Raw genomic sequence first — 17865 nt, 5'->3', positions numbered from 1 at the left:
CTGGTTTTAAATCTAAGCTTAGGGACCTACCAGCTGTATGTTCTGAACAAGACTGCCCACCCCCTGAGCCTCAGTCTCCATTTGTGAACCCACCTGAAGGGCTATGTTATGAGGTGTCAGTGGAATAAGTACTAGATTAAATAAGATTCCTGCTGCAGGCTCAGAACACAGAATGTACTAGAGTTGTGTTATTATTCCATCTAGGCTTTTCTCTTACTGAACAACTGTCATTTGATCCTCAAATCAAAGATAGGTGCAGCTTCTTGACATACGATCTTGTTATGTATATCCCACCGGTAGGCCTGGAATTCACTGTGTAGCTAAGGCTGGCCTCAAACTTGCGGCAATCTTTTTGTCTCAGTCTTTCTGGTGCTGGGATTGCTGGGCCACCTTGTCTGGCCACCAGCTCAGCTTTTGATTCACATGAAAAGCTATATAAGGAGTGCTAGACTCACTGTATTTTATTGTGTCCTGATTTTTCCCCTTGCCTTTAATAGAAGGTGATCTGATTTGTTCCACTTTTTGGATTATGTCAATGGTTCTTAAGTGGTTACAATTTTGTCTCCCTCACAAAGGGCATTTACAATGGACTAGAAATGTTTTTCAGCTGTCACAGATGGAAATGGGTAGAGATGTTACTACTAACTAGCTACTACAGGTGGTCAGAGTTGCTGCTATCCACCTGCAATGGACAGGAAAATCCCCCTTAACTAAGAATTTCCCAATTGAAAAAAAAAATGATCATAGTGCCACAGTTGAGAAACCTTGGCTTTTACCCACCATCACCACATGCATATACATGCACAACACCCTTCTGTGGATGCACCTTCACATGCATGTCTCACACATCCACACACACACAGGCATACAATTAGTCTTCTGCTTCTACGGAAGGAACAACGTTTGGAGACTGGAGCCCAAGTGACTGCTAGGATGATGTCATGCTGGGGAGACACCCTCCATCCAGGGATCTCACCATTTCCGTGCAGACCCCTCACCTTGCTGCCGCCGCCACCTCATATCCTGCTCAGGTCTCTCCTGGGAGCCCAGGGAAACCTCACAGCAGATGGGGTTTCACTTAGTCACACTCTCAGCAGACAGATCCAATTACATGGCCAACAGCTCTGGCGCTGAGAGACTACAGTTGCCTGATGTGATCTGGGCTGGCCCTTCACCTTCTAGGATCAGACTCACCCCAAGAGCGGCAATGGGGAGAGGATTATTTGTAGTTTTCTTTTTTTTTTTAAATCCAAAGGAAGGAGGCTGAGAAATACCAAAAGCCCAAGTGGTGCTGATATCCGGTGTTGAGATCAGGACCTGGTATTTCTGCCTATGCATTACTGTGCTTATCACAAGAGGTGGCAAGAGGTGGTGAGTGTTCAGAAACTTTACAAAGAAACATGTAAGTGGTAGAAATCTCCATGGAGTTCATATTTCATGTGTCTCTCTGCCAGTGCTGTCTGCTATAAGAGAACATCAGAGACTAACTGATACAAAAGAGATTTTCCTTTTATACTTCTTGAGGCTGCGAAGCTCTAGGTTAAAGTGCTGGCAGATGCTATGTCTGATGCGGACCTGCTTCCTGTCATACAAGCTCATGTTTCAATTTGTCTTCACAGTGGCAGAGGGGACCAACAAGCTCTTTGGGGCCTTCTTTTATAAGGGTCCTAATCCCATTCACGAGGGACCTGCCCTCATGATCTAACCATCTCTCATATTCCCCACCTCCTGACCACTGTGCTGGGAATTAGGTTCCAACACAAGAGTGTGGGGGTGTGTGTGCACAAACATTCAGTTTATTTCAGTTTGTAAAGACTAAAACTAGTTCTTAATTTTTGAGCAGTTGTAATAGTCCCAGCACTCTGTTAAGTGTTTAACAAATACTGTCTCATAATCCTAATGCGGTAGCTCTAGATGAGCGTGGCTTCAAAGCTGATGTCATGGAGTGTCAGTAGAGTGGGTTCAATCAAGGGCAGCAACTGTTGTGGGAAAGCTAGGACTCCAGTCCAGGTCTTACTTCCTCCCAGACCTTGTCTGTACTGCTAAGTTAGATGCCTCTTTCTAGCTGGTTTACTTTGGCTCTAGTGAGGAGAGCACTCATCTGCAGAAAGCATGTATAAGCCAAGAACTCCCAGCCTCCGAATGATAGAAGTACCTTTAAGTCGTCTTGGGAATGAACTTTATTAAAGAGATGAGACAAGTGAAGTAGTTGCAAGTGCCTCCCATGTTACCTGGGCATGCAGGCCATGCCTGACCCAAAGCCTGCCTGCTGCTGCCGCCTCCTCCCTCAAGTTCCAGGTGTTTCCTGCGTGCTAGATACAAACTAGGCACCAAGGACCTTCAGTGCCTACTCTTTGAATCTTACATGCCACCTACAAATTTCTCTGAAAACTGGAACCAGCCATCAGTTTCCTTGAGGATGGAAGGAGGAAAGACATCATTTTATTAGAGTCCTTGGCAAATGAGAAAATGGTAGTTAAGTAGGTTGTCAGTGCCCATTTGGCATTTATCAAGCAGACAGAGGTCAGGTCTATGACAGTCCAATGGGAAGAGTCCAGTAGCTGAGGCAGGTAGGAGGTAAGGATCATCCAGCCTCAGTCATGGCAAGGATGAACTGATTTACCTCTGAGCAAGTTTTAAAAGTATGCTCAAAGCAAAGCCTTTTGGGAAGGGTGTTCAGTGAAAGGTATAGAATGTTCAAAGTCAGGTGGGTAGACTCAGAGAAATTCAGGACCTGTGTTCAGAGTTCAGGAGAGATGGGAAAAATCCTCAGCAGGAGTAGATTAGATGACCATTGTATACCAAGTAGTTTGCATTTATTCAGATTTTCTGACCTTCCCCAAATGACAGTATCCTCTGGGGAAATTGTTTCAGAGAAGTCTATTTCATATAATTGCCTGTATTTGGCCTTGATGGGAAATCTGTGCCCTTCTCTAGTGATTTGGACATCACCAGCAATCCCTGTACTTGTCTGTAGCTGAGAGAACTTTATTACTCATGTGCACTCAAAGCTGTAGTCCACACATGATCTCTACTACACATTCTAATCTCTCTGAGCTATGATAAATGCCAGGTGGGCCCTGACAACCTTCTTAACTACCATTCTCTTGTTTGCAAAGGAGTCTCCAATATCATGATGTCTTTCCTCCTTCTATCCCCAAGCATATTGATGACTGGTTCCAACTTTCAGAGAAATTTGTATGATGACATAGTCATTACTTAGAGGCTCAATAACCTTTAGCCGTCAGAATCTGTGGAAGGTAACAAAAACGAGGGCGCACTGGATACTAGAATGTCAGTTGCTCTTTTGTGATCTATTTTTGAGTAGGAAGCAGAGCCACATGGAAAAGATTTGATAATGTTAACAAATGACACAATAACAATTAGCTGAGCCAGGAATGGCTCCTTTCCCCATTCCAATGATGCTAGTCCTACACTCTTCTGGGAAGAAAGCCTTCTCATGCTGTCTAAAATGCAACCTCACCTTCCAGTGCTCAACCCAAGCTCCACCTTCTCTGTAAATCATTCCTCAATTTCTAACTTCCAGTGCTTTTCTGTCTTTTATTTGTATCTTTATTCCTTGATTACCCTAGCTTGCCTAGATCCTATGTAATTGCTTCCTTATGCACCTCTCTCATGTGATTATAAAAGCAAAGAAAGAAACATTTATTATAAGCTTTTATGTGTCAGGTACTGAGATAATTGTTTTATAAGTTGTATTTCATTGGAATCTTCTCAGAGTGACTATGAGCAGATGTTAACGGCTCCATATTAAAAATGCGTCAATGGAGGTTTCAAGATTTTAAGCATCTGGAGGGCTTAAAATGTATGTATTTATTATGCCTTAGCATGGCATAGCAGTTTCCCATTTATGGTAGGAATAGGATAGCTTTTACTGAAATCCTTGAATTCTTTCTTTTTCTGGCTCAAGTGGTACAATATCCATCCAACTTCCATTTTATATTTAAAAAACATGCTAAGACAATTCAGCAGTATATCCAAGGAGTCAGAGCATTACATATCTTGGGTTCTTGTCAAGGGCACTTTCCACACAGTAAAGGGCGTGCATTGTTCTGGACGTCATTATGGTAGAATGTTTGGTGATGTCATGATATATTTCCAGGATTAGACTTGCAAAACTTCTGTTTCTAAATAGAAATGCGTGTATTACAGTGTGGGCACATCTTTGGCATCTGGACCACTCAATCTTCTGTCTCCTGTCCTCTTCTCCCTTGACCTTTAGAGAACCCAGTGAATGTTTTTCTTGATGAAACAGCTAATGAGACATTCCATCTCTACCTACAAATGGGTGAGGTGCATTTTTCATGGCCAGGACAGTATTGTATTATAGCTAATGTTCTCTTCAGTGAAAATCAACTCAAGTAGTTGGCTCAGAAGAATAGGAGAGAAAGCAGGAACCAGTTTGCTAGAGGATTTCATTTAATACTCATCTTCCAGGTAAGAATAATGGCAGTCTTTTGCTTTCTCTTTGAGAGTCCTCAAGAACAGAGCTGGTTTTCACTATCAGAAACTGGAGAGGGACAAATCAAAATTGGTGCAGAAAGGGGGACATGCACACACAAAGGCCTGCAGCCTGCTTATGTGGGCTTTAGCTGTCACCGAAAATCATTTTGTCACTGTGTAAATCTTCTGTCTCTGTCTGTTTCTCTCTCTCTCTCTCTCTCTCTCTCTCTCTCTCTCTCTCTCTCTCTGTGTTTGGGGAAGGAGGGAGTGGTGAGAAATGGTTTCCACTCAGTAGTTTGGGGCCCATTCTATTGGAACATTTCTCCGCAAAGGAAACACTATAAAGGTCCTTAGAATGGATTCTTTTCTATTTTGGAAAAGTGTGTATGAAAATTCATCATTTTCATCTATAGTTAGGAAGTCTTTTCAGACCTTTAAAATTGCAGAGGGAGTATTTGTTAGCTCTTGTAAGCTAGAGACACTGGTTTTCCTGCTGAAAGAAATGTGATTGCATGGAGATGATGAAGCCATCTTGTCATGCCTGGGAGAGGGAGACTGGGTGGTCCTAATGAGTTAATGACAATGTTCAAGTTCATTTAACATTTACTATCACCATGCTTGCAAACACATTGCAATTGTTAGATCACATGACATTTGTTCAACAATGGTAATGAGATTCATTAATTTGCTTAATACATATACTACGTATTATTATTTGCTATGTGTTGAACGCTAAACCATGGGGTCTTGTGATAGCTAATCCTGGGTGTCAATTTGACTGGATCTAAGATTAACTGAAATGAGAGAGACCTTCTTGATGGGATCATTTAAAGCTGGAAGACACATCCTAAATGTGGGGGTTGCCTTCTGATGGCAGCGGATATAAAAGGCCGTGGCAGAAGGGAGCTCTTGCTTTGTTGCCCCTTGCTTTCTCTCTCACTGGTGAGTTCATCTTGCTGCTGTAAATAACTCCTTCAGATTACAATGTAGACTGAAGACTATCAGATCTCTTGGAATTCATCAGGCCTTCAGTGCCAGATTAGGACTGCTGAGACATCCAGCCTCATGTACTGAGCAACTGCTGAAGTCTTAGCCTCTCCAGAGTGGTAAAGCCATTGTTGGAGTACTTAGACTCTATCCTGCTGGTTCTATTTCTTTAGAGAACCCTGACTAATACAGCCTGCTCATAAGAAGCTCAGAAGACAGATAGGTGTAAGTGGCCACTGTAATTCAAGATGATAAATGTCACCACAAGGCAAATAGAGCATCTAGAAACCAGTGGTGGGTGAAAAGTGTGGGAAAATCATGCTATAGAAACAGAATCTTGAGTATGATTGTGGAGTTAAGGAGAGAGGCCAAGCATGGCACTGATAGCTTGTTGCATTCTAGGCATGGCCTTGGAGTGAGGGATGGGGGTGGAGGAGTACTGAGAAATGGTTTCCACTCAGTCTCACTGGTGAGACACACTATCCTGGCAGGTTTTCATCCTTGTCACTGACAGCCATGTGAAGGAGCCTGAACTCTTCTCTAGGAAAAAGGTGAGAAACCATTGTAAGATGTTGGATGAAGGTGGATTTATGCTTCAGTAAGATCATCCTGGTTGCAATGGACAGAGTGAAGCAGAGTTTAAATAAAATAAAAACTAAGCAGCTTAGAGTCAGGAACATTGGTGAGGACCACTGCAGTCACTTGAATAAGAGAGAATTGGTGGCTTGGGCCAGGATGGGAGCTGTGGGGAGGGAGAGGAGGAACAAATTGTAATGATTGTGAAAATGAGCTTGCTAGGTTGGTGAGAGGTGGTAAATGAATGGAGTGAAGAGATGGAGTATCCTGAATTGGCTTATCATAGATGGTGATGCCATTCACTGAGATAGCTGGAGGACAGGAAGGAAGAGTGAAGGGTGAACATCATTTAGGTCTAGTGGTGTCAGCTCAGGAATAGGTACCCCAGTGGCCCAAGGACTCCTCTTTGGGCCTGGCTGCAGTTGGAAAGTATGCTGGTACTCCACTCATCTCTAGACTTGCCCTGCGATGCTCATGCATAGTCCTCCTTCACTTGAGATGGAGCCAAGTGCAGGGCAAGGTTCTTGCCTAGAGGGTGCCTGCCTTGGTTTTGTTTTACTCATACTAGGAAGATAGCGATCATAATACCCACAGAGAGAGTGCTGTGGTTACATACATGCAGGCGAGATGGCCTGGGTTTGTAAATAATAAAATTCTCCTTAGCTCTCTGAACTTGGGTAAACTACTCAAGCTGTTATTCAGTGTCTACATTGACAAAGTAAGGATTGTAGCTCTTACTTGACAAGTTTCTCATAAAAAAACAGTGTCTGGACTTGAAAGTAAAGAAGCAAACATCCAATAAGTACTAATCAAACAAACAAGTATTTCATAGCTATTTTTATTCATTTCTTTTCATAGTAAATGCACTGCATTTTGTAGATTTGGAGTCCTGTTCTCGTGAAGACGTCAATCATTTTGTGATCAGGAATGAACTATGTATTATTATTACTGTTATTTAAAAAAAATTATCTTATGTGTATTGCCTGTATGCATGTAAGTGCACATCTGTTGTGCAATACCCATGAAGGTCAGAAGAGGGCATTGGATCCTTTGGAACTGGAACTAATGAATGGTTGTTAGCTGTCATGTGGGTGCTGGGAACCAAATCTTGCCTCTTCTGCAAGAGCAGCCAGTGCTCTTTACCACTGAGTCACCTTTCTATCCCCTTATTATTTTTTTGAGATGGAGTCTCTTGTAGCAGCTAGCCTGGAACTCACTATGTAGACCAGGCTATCCTTTATTTCACAAAGATCTACCTGCCTCTGCCTTGTAAGTTCTGGGATTAAAGGTATGTACTACCATTCCTGACTGAACTCTGTAGTTTTAATAATGTCTGAAATTGCATAGTCACCCCAAATTATCATCTTAAATCATTTTTTAATGCAATTTTTTATTTTTTGAGAATTTCATCTATGAACATTGTGTTTGCATTATTTCTATCTCCCCTAGCTCCCCTCCAACTCCTCCCATGTCCCCCTCACTCCCTCTCAAATTCTTGTCATCTTTGATTATTATTATTGCATATACATACATGTATAAATATACATATATTTATTGATTTAGTGGTACATAAAACCAAAGGGAAATATATTATGTCTATTTATTTATTTATTTATTTATTTATATTTTTATTTTATGTGTATGGGTGTTATGCTTGAATATATATTAGTTCACCTGTGTCATGCAATGCCTGTGGAGGACAGATGAGGGTGTCAGATCCCTGGTTCTGGAGTTATAGATGGCTGTTAGCTGCCATATGGGTGCTAGAATTTAAACCCAGGTCTTCTGCAAGAACAGCCAGTACTCTTAACTGTTGAGCCATCTCTCCAGCCCTGGGAAATATATTATTTCATCTTGAAATTCTTTTTTAAAAAATATTTTATTTATTATTTTTATTTTATGTGTATGAGTGCATTGCCTGCATGTAGGTAAGTGCATCCATGTCATGCAATGCCTGTGGAGGACAGAGAAGACCATCAGATACCCTGGAACTGGAATTACAGACAGTTGTTAGCTGCCATGTGGGTGCTGGGATTTGAACCTGGGTCTTCTGCAAGAACAGCCAGTGTTCTTAACCACTGTTCTTAACTCTCCAGCACCACATCTTGAAATTCTTATCTAGCCATACTTCTTCCATTTTCTCCAAAGATCAAATTCAATTTCTCAACACCAGGGCAAGACTTCTTGTCAGAATGTCTATGTCCCAGATGGGTGAAAATGAGTCTTCTTCACAAATGGTACCTAGTAGCCTTATAAAAGAGATCCAAGGGAGCTGCCTTGCCCCTTCCATCATGTGGGCACACAGCTAGAAGGCCCCATCTAAGAAACCAGGACTGGACCTTCTTCACCAGACCCTGAATTCGCTGGTTCCTTGGTCTTGAGCTCCTCTCCCTGTATAACTCAACAAAACAAAACAAAACTAAACAAAACAAAACTAAACAAAACACCAAACCCACCTTTTGCCATGTATAAGCCACCTGGTCTCTGGTAGTTTTTAAATGTAGCCTGATCAGACTAAGACAGCTTATCAAGACCCTTTGCAACTTCTCCTCAATATGTTTCTTCAGCTTAACTCCTGCCTCACCTACCAAATGCAGACTGTTGTCTTCTTAAGAGCATGTACCTTTTATTCATTAAATCCTCATATCATATTGGCTTCCATGATGGAACATGTACCAGGCTTTCTGCTGGGACTACCCTAACTTCTCACTTCCTAATCGAGACCCTAATCAAACATCACCATCCTGTGTTATATTGATTATCTGACCTCTCTGATCTCTAACACTTCAATAGATCTTCTAACGTATCACTTACTGCAGAATATCTTAATTATTTATGTATGAATTTATTTTTTTCTTTAGTAATCGTGAGCAGAACTTCAAGGACAGAGCCTGTGTTTTTGTTATCTGAGGCTCCTGATCCTAGCCTAGGACTTGATACAGGATCAATGGTTAGAAAAGCGTTGCTGAGTGAATCAATTTGTAAATGAATCCCACTTAAAACTGAAGTAACAGTGGATAGGTGACATGCATTTGTTGCCTTCCACATATTGTCTCCATCACTAGTCATCAATCTACCCTGGATATATCAGGAAATGATCAAAGAAGGACACCCTAAGAGAGTATGTAATCATTTGCATTTCCAAGTAAAGGCATTGACCCTTGGGCACAGACATGTATTGCAACTAAAAGCATTGTTTCTTTGGTGGAGGGGGGGTGCATGTGTATTTGTGTGTGTGCATGTGTGTGTACATGTGTGCAGTGTGTGTGGAGGCCAGAGACAATCTCACATGTCATTCCTCAGGTGCCATTCCTCAGGTCCCCTGCCCACTTTTTTTTTTTTTTTTTCTCGAGACAGTAAAGAGAGTTTTATGTAGATTTCTTCCAGCTTGCATGCCAAGCACTTTAACAGTGGAGTCATCTTCTCAGCTCACAGACATTATTTCTTAATCTTTCATCAAAGAGCTAAGGTTTAATTTTTTTCATTTTCCTAGTGCAAGGTAGGGAGCCAGCTACATAGGCTGGGTATGGCCACAAGATGGGGATTGAAATTAGGGATGAACAAGAAAATCTGGACTTAGTCCAGCCTCAGTCAGTCTTGATTTGTAATATTTATATGTAGAAAATATGGCATTCTTAGCTTTATACAAATTGTCCATCAAGAAATCAGATCCTCCTGAACATTCACCACTTGATCTCCTGTTACAATGGCTGAAGAGAACTCACTGGGGTAAAATATAGGGTCCTCAAGAGTTAGCCTTTGTGTTCTCTAAAGTAATCTAAAAATCTTCCTACCTTTCTAAGTTAACAGAATTTTATTACAAATTTAAAAAATTGTAAAGGATACAATACAAAATATTGTATTGGGAGGCAGAGGCAGGTGGTTCTCTGTGAGTTCATGGGAGGCAGAGGCAGGTGGATCTCTGTGAGTTCAAGGCAAGCCTGTTCTACATAATGAGTTCCAGGACAGGGGGCTACAGGAAGACCCTGTCTCAAAAAGACAAAAAAAAATTGAAATAGTTTTATCACACTTTTAAGTTCAATAGAGTTGATATGCCATCTATCCATTAAGAAATATAAACATAATTTCTTCCTTAACAGTAGAAAATTTTTCTTTCTTATTTTTCCTTAAATATGTATTTCCAATCCATTATGTGCATAGAAGCTTATCCTAATATAGTATATTTTTACACTTGGAATCCTTTCACTGATCATGTTATTGTATTCCACTGAAACATAACATGTTTATAGATAATATTAAAGTGCCTTTAATGGTCTCTAAGTATTTTGTGCACATAGGAAACCATTTCTTCCTGGTTGAATTATTATAACAATTGCCAGTTGTATCCAAGCGGTTAATCTACCATGCACTTATTAAAAATTTGGCAAATGTAATATGAAACACAAGCTTTTATTAAAAGTGTTTCTCTGAAAGAAATGGCTTTCAAAATATGTAGTTCAAATATTAGAATTAGAATGTTACTAGTGTGCAATGACATATGAATACTTTAGAGTTAGAATGTAGGTATTACAAGTGTGCAATGGTGTATGAATACTTTAGAGTTAGAATGTAGGTATTACAAGTGTGCAATGGTGTATGACTCTTCTTTCCACTTTTCATTTTTTTCTTTGAGAGCACTGAAAAAACAAAGTAGGTGGGAAAAGAGTTTTTTTTTATTTTAAAACAATGAATGTCATAATCTGTCTTAAGCTGAACATCAGAAGGGATTATCACAAAAGGTGCTTTCTGTTCACTTTTTCTGTATTTAAGGGAAATATTATATTTTATGCATGGGTTTCTGAGAAGATACGTTTTTATATTATCACTTTCATTTATTTTTTTCCTTATTTATTTTTTTTTAATTATTTTTATTTTATGTTCATGAATGTATTGCTTGGATGTATGTGAGTACACCAGTGTTGTGCAGTGCCCCCAGAGGACAGAAGTCAGATCCCCTGGATTTGGAGTTACAGATGGGTATTAGCCGCCATGTGAGTACTGGGATTCAAACCCAGGTCTTCTGCAAGAGCAACCAGTGTTCTTAACTGCTGAACCGTCTCTCCAGCCCTAATAATCCCTTTTTTTTTTTTTTTTGACTTTTGAACAAACCAGGGGGCAGGGACTGCTTCAGCTTCTCTGCCTTCTCCTGTCTGTGATGACCAGGGTGTAGAGGTACCTGCTGCAGCGGACTTTGAACTTCACATTATCCTTGTTTTTCTTGATCTTGATGGATTTGGCATCCTTTCGCCTGGCTGTGAGCAGGAAGTCCTTGATTTCCTCAATTTTCCTAATAATCATTTTTAATTGGCACATATTTATACACATTGGTGGGGTCTCATCCAATAATTGGATACGTATAAACTGGTAATAATTAAATCACAGTTGTGGGTATTTCCATCTCAAATATTTATCATTTCAATGTGTTGAGAAGCATCTGATGCTTAGTGGGTCCCAAAATTCTGTTAGATAGAATTAGTTCTAGTGTTCTATTGCACAGTAGGGTAGCAATAGTCTACAACAATTTATTATGTATTTCTCAAAGCACTTTAATGATGTCTCCACTGATATTTTAATTAGGTTTCTGCTCAGTTTTGTGGTAACAAAAGCCTTGGAAGTCATCTGACTTGCAAAATAATCTGTTACCAGGTCACCGGTCATTCCTTCCCTTTCTCAGTGCTTCAACAGAAGTTTAAATTCTATCTTTGTTTGTTTTTTTTTTTTTCACCTCAAGGCAACTCAAGATGAGTGAGAAAGATAGTTTTATCTTGTAATTGAGAAAGGCACTTTTGAAAAAGGGTTCTAGCCTTGGATTCCTGAGAGTGCAAATAGGACCTGAGGAAAATTCTCTTAAAACTCTCTTAGCTGAAGGAATCCCTGGAAACTCCTTGGCTAGCCTTAGGGTTTGCTTGATGTATCATAGTTGATTAAATTAACTCTCCCCAGAGAGAAAACTTGTGCTGATATAGGTAGCAGAGATAAACAGTCAGAGGTCAAGTTCACATGGATTTAGAAGGACCAGCCTCCAAAACTCAGAAGCCAGAAAACCTAGCTTGTACTTCAGCTATCTAAGGGGACTTTATACATGAACTATGATTCGATTGAATCCTTCAGTTATGGAATCTGAATACTAAATCAGGAATGAGCATTATATCTCACCTAATCTGGAGAAAGTAATTCAGGGTTGCTTTTTATGTCAACACGAACTGTTAGTGATTGCTTGGAGTTCTATGTCAAGAAGGATTCAGAAGATTCATCTGTGATCTGTAGGGAATGCTGTGATAGATTAGTTATGCCTGTTAAGAGAAGCAGAGCGTAATGCGGTCTTGATGCTCTGTTATTTGTTATTCCCCAGCTGGCTGAAGGATACATAGTCCATTTCTTGACTGGATCGTAGAGAAAAGAAGCCCAGTGAGAGCAGAAAGCTTGACCAAAATTCTATAGCTAACTAGCGGCAGGAGGGGTAAAATTGCTTTTTTCTTTTTCTTCAACATTTGGTATTCATTGTAAACTTGCTGGTAACATTTGCAAATGGAAAATTTGGGGATGTTTTAGAGCTGGAAAGGAGCAAATGCTTTTTGAGCAAATGTGAGCTGTTCTTTCTCAAGGGTGCAGAGTCTGGGGCACTTTTAGCTTCCTTCACATTTGTTCTCTGTGTTATGGATGAAAAGAGGAAATGGGTCATCCATTATGAAAAGTGGAACATGGATAATACTGAGTGTGGTCTTAGTTGCCCATTCCAATAGAGCTCAGGGAAAAGCACAAGACGTATAAGCATCCCATGCATAACACATCTGGCTATTGTTTCAACCTCATTTTGGCTCAGGAACACAGATGTATGGAGGAGAGTAGACAGAGGCTTGTTGTTTCTTCTCCATCTGTGGTATCCTTTAAGTTATCCTTTAAGCTCTAACATCTTGCACATCTGTGGGCTTCATGTCTTCTTGTCATTTCAGCATCATCAAACCTTGGGATTTGGGTGGGAGCTAGTATGTTTGAGAATATATAGATATACCAATCTAGAAGGGATAACATATTTTGTATAAGTAGATTTTACCCTTTTCCTTTTGTATCCTAAATACATGTGTATGCACTTAATTCTTTTTAGCTTTAACATATAATGCTCAACTAATCCTAGACCTCAACTATCATAAAGAATACTGCAATAACATACTCCCTGAGCTTTTATCTTTGTGTGTTTCTGAGAATTCATGTGAAGGATAAATTCCTAGAAGTGGGCTGACTGCAACAAAGGATTGTGCTTTCAATTTCCATGGGTTCTGCCAAGTGGGTCTCTGAAGAGGTCGTACCAATTTACACCCCCAACTGTGATACATGGGAATGCCTGCTTTCCCACATCTGGCCAACACTGGGGATTTTCAAGCATGAATAAATGAAGGGTTTGAATAGTTACAGCTTTGAATTTGACTTGGAGTTGAAGCATCCCTCTTGGCTATCTCAATCTGGGTCTCCCCAAAACATTACAGCTGGGGGACGGCTAGTGTCACAGACTCCACTCAAGACTGAATGTGCCTGCTTCAGTGGGAACAGGGGGTATTTCTTCAGTCTGTGCCCTACTTGGCATCTGTCCCTGACAGACCCGGTCAGCATAGGGAGCCAGCCTCTCTGACAGTAAGAAAGAGTGGATTGGAAACAAATTGATCTTTTCACAGCTGGCCATTCTCCTCTCTCCCTCAGCTTGAACCAAGCTCAGAACAAGGTCACTGATGTCCTGTGCAACAAAGATGGCATTATTGAGCACTGTCTCCTTTGAGATGGAAGTCTCATTCTCCATAATTGCCTCTGTGGTGTCAACTGTGACAAGTCTGGAGACAGAGCATAGCTGTGCTTCTCCAAGAGTCTCCAAGTGACACCCAGCTCTGCCCATCCTGTTTGATAACCATGTACTGTTATGCTAGTGTTCACAACTTTGTTTAAAGGGTGTCAGATGACTCAGTCCAGCAGAGTATAAGCCCTATTCATCCTTCCTGGAGGCCTGTGCCCAGGGATCAAGAGAACTGGGAATCCAAAAGGAGAGAACTGTGTGAGTTCAAAGGAAAAGAATTCTGTGTTTATGCCCAGCATTTCCATGATTAATCGTTGACCATCACTCAGTTCATCTTCTTCATGGTACTCATCTTACCTGAGAGAGGTCTGATGGCCATCTGCTCACTGTTTTTGTCTTCTAGTAGATTAATAACTCCAAATGCAGGGATACTGTTTAGTTCATGATGCATTATTGGCCCTTAGAACTGTTCCTGGTACTTTGGAGAGGTTCAGTGTCTATAGTTATTGTTGAATGGAGAATGAATGAAGTTAATGAGCACCACCCGTATCGGGCAGTTTCATGTATGTGATGTCATTTGATACACAAACTGTGAGGTGGAGATACTATTTTCATCAATGGCTAAGGAAATTGAATGTCAAGAGAGTAAGACTGCTTCAGAACCACTCAGCTGGTAATTGGTAAATCTGAGATTTGCATTTGAGCTTGGTGAATCTCAAACCTATCTCTTAAATGACTAAGATTCTGTGTTTTTCAAAGTTAAAAGTAAGCAGTGAGGATTGCTTGTCATGTCTAGATGAGCGTGGTGTACGCCAGAGAGGCATACAAGGATGCACTGACTCTGTATCCACTCGGGGAGGCAGTACAGCTTCTTTATGTATTTGCACGCATTTGGGAGGCTTTGAAATAATTAAATTCTGATAGACCCTTATGTTGACATCAAAGAAAAGTGGAATCAGGCACTAAAATTTGTTTTAATTACATATAATTAACATATATAATTACTTAGCCCTTATGACATTGGTTTTCTTTTCCCCTCTTTCAAAATTTCAAGTAATAATTTTGAATCTTAGCTTGGTTAATCCATGCACAGTGGTCAGACTAATGTTTGAATCTACATCTATATCACTGGAGAACAGATAACCTCTTCTCTTCCTCCCCGCCTTCCACATGTGTTGGTTAGGACTGTGGTCTCAGAGCACATGAATCCTCATAGGCACAGAGAGTACTGCACAGTGGCTGAGTGGCAGGCCCCTGACAACCTGGACCTTAGGCAGTGACCTCTAGAGCTACTTGGGGCTTGGCGGTATTCTGGGTATGACTCTACTGTTTGTTTCTGCTCTTGACCCCCTACCCCCAATCTTCTTTGCAACTCTACTGGAGTGAGAGTTCTCCACAAGGGTTCCGGAAGACCACACTCTGTGCTGTGGTTTTGCCCGAGAATTGGCTGCTCCCAACTCAAAGATATTTAAATATCAGTTCCCCTGGGCTTTGAGCTGCTGGTTATGATGAAATATTAGCTCACGAGATTTCTTTTTTCTATTTTCGGTTTCTAATCAGGACAGCATGGTTACAAAATGACTTACGCACTTTGAGAATTTTCGAAAAGTTTCTTTCATTGTTGTTCCTGTTCAAGACATGTCTTTTATCACTTGGGCTTAGCTTGATGTCTCTCTGGAATCTGTTTGTTTTTCCCCTCCCATCCATGAAACACCAAACACATGTTTTGAGTCTGGAATCATGAAACTGAATCTCATATAGTAACTGATTATAGAAAGAGCCCAAGAGATCATAATTTGGGCACAATAAGCCCCAAAGAGGGCTTGTAGTATTTGGTGATGAAATTATTCATTTGAAATAACGGCCCCCGCCCCGAAGCCCTACATCTCTGAAAAAGAAAAATTAAGAAAGCAAGAAAGAGGATTTCTCTGAAGCAGTTGCTCTTTATATACTGAGTATTTACTTTCGCCATCATGTGATAGATGTGTTGTAGGTATTTCTTCTGTGTCGGACATTGTGCTGGATCTGAAGAAGGCAGTGATAGATCAGACAAAATCCCTCAGCCGCCTCATGGTTCATTGTGCTAGCCAGCCGTGGCACGTACCCTGCTGAGCTTTGTCTGTTAAGCATGTGTGCCATCTTTGGCCATTCTTCTGCCCTGTCACTATTGCTCTCTTCATCCCGTGTCCCCAACTGCTCCTACCTGTGTTCTCCTGTTTGTCATTATGTTCTTCTTTACACCTCCACCCTAGGAACCTTTCCATTTTTTTTTCTATCCAACTTACTCATTCTTCTAGTCCAAACAGGATGTAAGATCCCCAGGAAGCCTGCTCTGACATCTTCCTCCCACACTGAACTTGTGCCCCTTCCATGAAGCCTGAGGGCTCCTCCTATCATGAAATTTATCACATAGAATTATAGCCAGATGTACCCATGTCGGCTTTGCCTACTGATTATAAGCTTGAGGACAAGGGTGGAGCAATCTTGCTTACAAATACATGCCAAATGCATGGTACATAGTGGCTGTGAATAATTATTCTCGGCAAAGGTTAATGATCTGGAAAACACAGGAAAAAAGAATTTTAAGAATTTCACAGGGGGTCCTTTAGGAGAGAGGGAGGGAGAGAGAGAGAGAGAGAGAGAACACACACACACACACAAACACACACACACACACACACACACAGAGAGAGAGAGAGAGAGAGAGAGAGAGAGAGAGAGAGAGAGATTCACATAGTCCAGGCTGACTTTGAACTTGCTATGCAGCTGAGGATGATCCTGAATTATTGAGCCTTCTGCCTCAGTTTCCGCATATCTGGGCTAATTCCTTACCATTAGCTAAGCCCAGCTCACAGGCTTAAATGAATTAATTTGTAAAGTATTTAGAACTTCATTGTAAAGAATTCAGGGAGAGGAGTATGGTCCTAATTCACCTTGAAAGGCAGAATAGAAGGGTTACTCAGAAGACATTTTCAAAATATGAGTCTTGGATAATGAGTGAGTATGAGAGTTTAAGGTAGACAAAACTTCTACAGAGCAGAGAACATACACAAAAGCCACAGGGTAGAGAGACACAACAAATTTGGGGCCTTCCCTGTCTCATGCAGCTGGAAGAAAGCAGATCTGGGCAGGTCTGGTGAATAAACAGTGAAAGGACTTTTGTAAATGGCCCTGTGATCTAATAGGTAGAGCACAAGGGCATTAGAATTTGAGGTCAGACTCAGACCTGGATCCTTCTTGTGGCCTTCCTTGTGTTGATAACTGCACTTTCATTGACACTAATTTCTTTAACTGTGTAGTGCATATTAGATGAGTTCTGAAGCCTCCTTCTACCATGGACGCTCACGAGGGTGGGGCTTGGAGTGCCTTTAGGGCAAGGGATGGCTGGAGCCAGGAACCTGACAAACATTATTGCTATGGCTGCCATGCTCAATATGACTACTTCTGTTTGTATTACTACAACACTATGTGTAGTGCTATTCCAGCATGAAACTTACACCATTGAGATTGCACCACTGTATCATTCCCAACATTATTACCACTGCACTGTCACACTATTTCTGTAAATGTGCCTCAACTGCTGTTACTGTTATTACTTTTGCATGACTATACTGCCATGTCACTAGGAGTGCTAGATCTCTACTATTGTACCATTAGTTCTGTCTTTGATACTATGTATTACTTTTATACTACTACCAGAAATAATGGCTAATACCTATTGAGCTCTTAGTGTCAGATAGTAATTTTAGAGATATATAGACTCTTAATCAACGCAACTGCCAGGAGATAGGTTCTGTTATTATTGCCATTTTGTGACATGGGAAACTGAGCATTAGAAAGGTTAGGTGACCTGCTTAGGAGGCTGGACCTGGAATTCTGAGAATGAAACTGCAGAAGGGGTCCTGTTCAGACCTGCTGAATAGCTAAAGAGACTGGGTGATGGGGTGAAATAGAGGGTCTCTGTTACTGCTTCTGAAATGTTATTTGCCATAGGGGAATGAACACCAAAGCTAGGAATAGGAGTTGTAACATGAATCAGGGTTCTCCAGGAGTCT

This window comes from Nannospalax galili, unplaced genomic scaffold, assembly GCF_000622305.1.
Source record: "Nannospalax galili isolate Female #2095 unplaced genomic scaffold, S.galili_v1.0 scaffold34, whole genome shotgun sequence".
NCBI classification, from domain to species: domain Eukaryota; kingdom Metazoa; phylum Chordata; class Mammalia; order Rodentia; family Spalacidae; genus Nannospalax; species Nannospalax galili.
The sequence above is the reverse complement of the archived record's forward strand: the minus strand, read 5'-3'. Positions refer to the sequence as shown.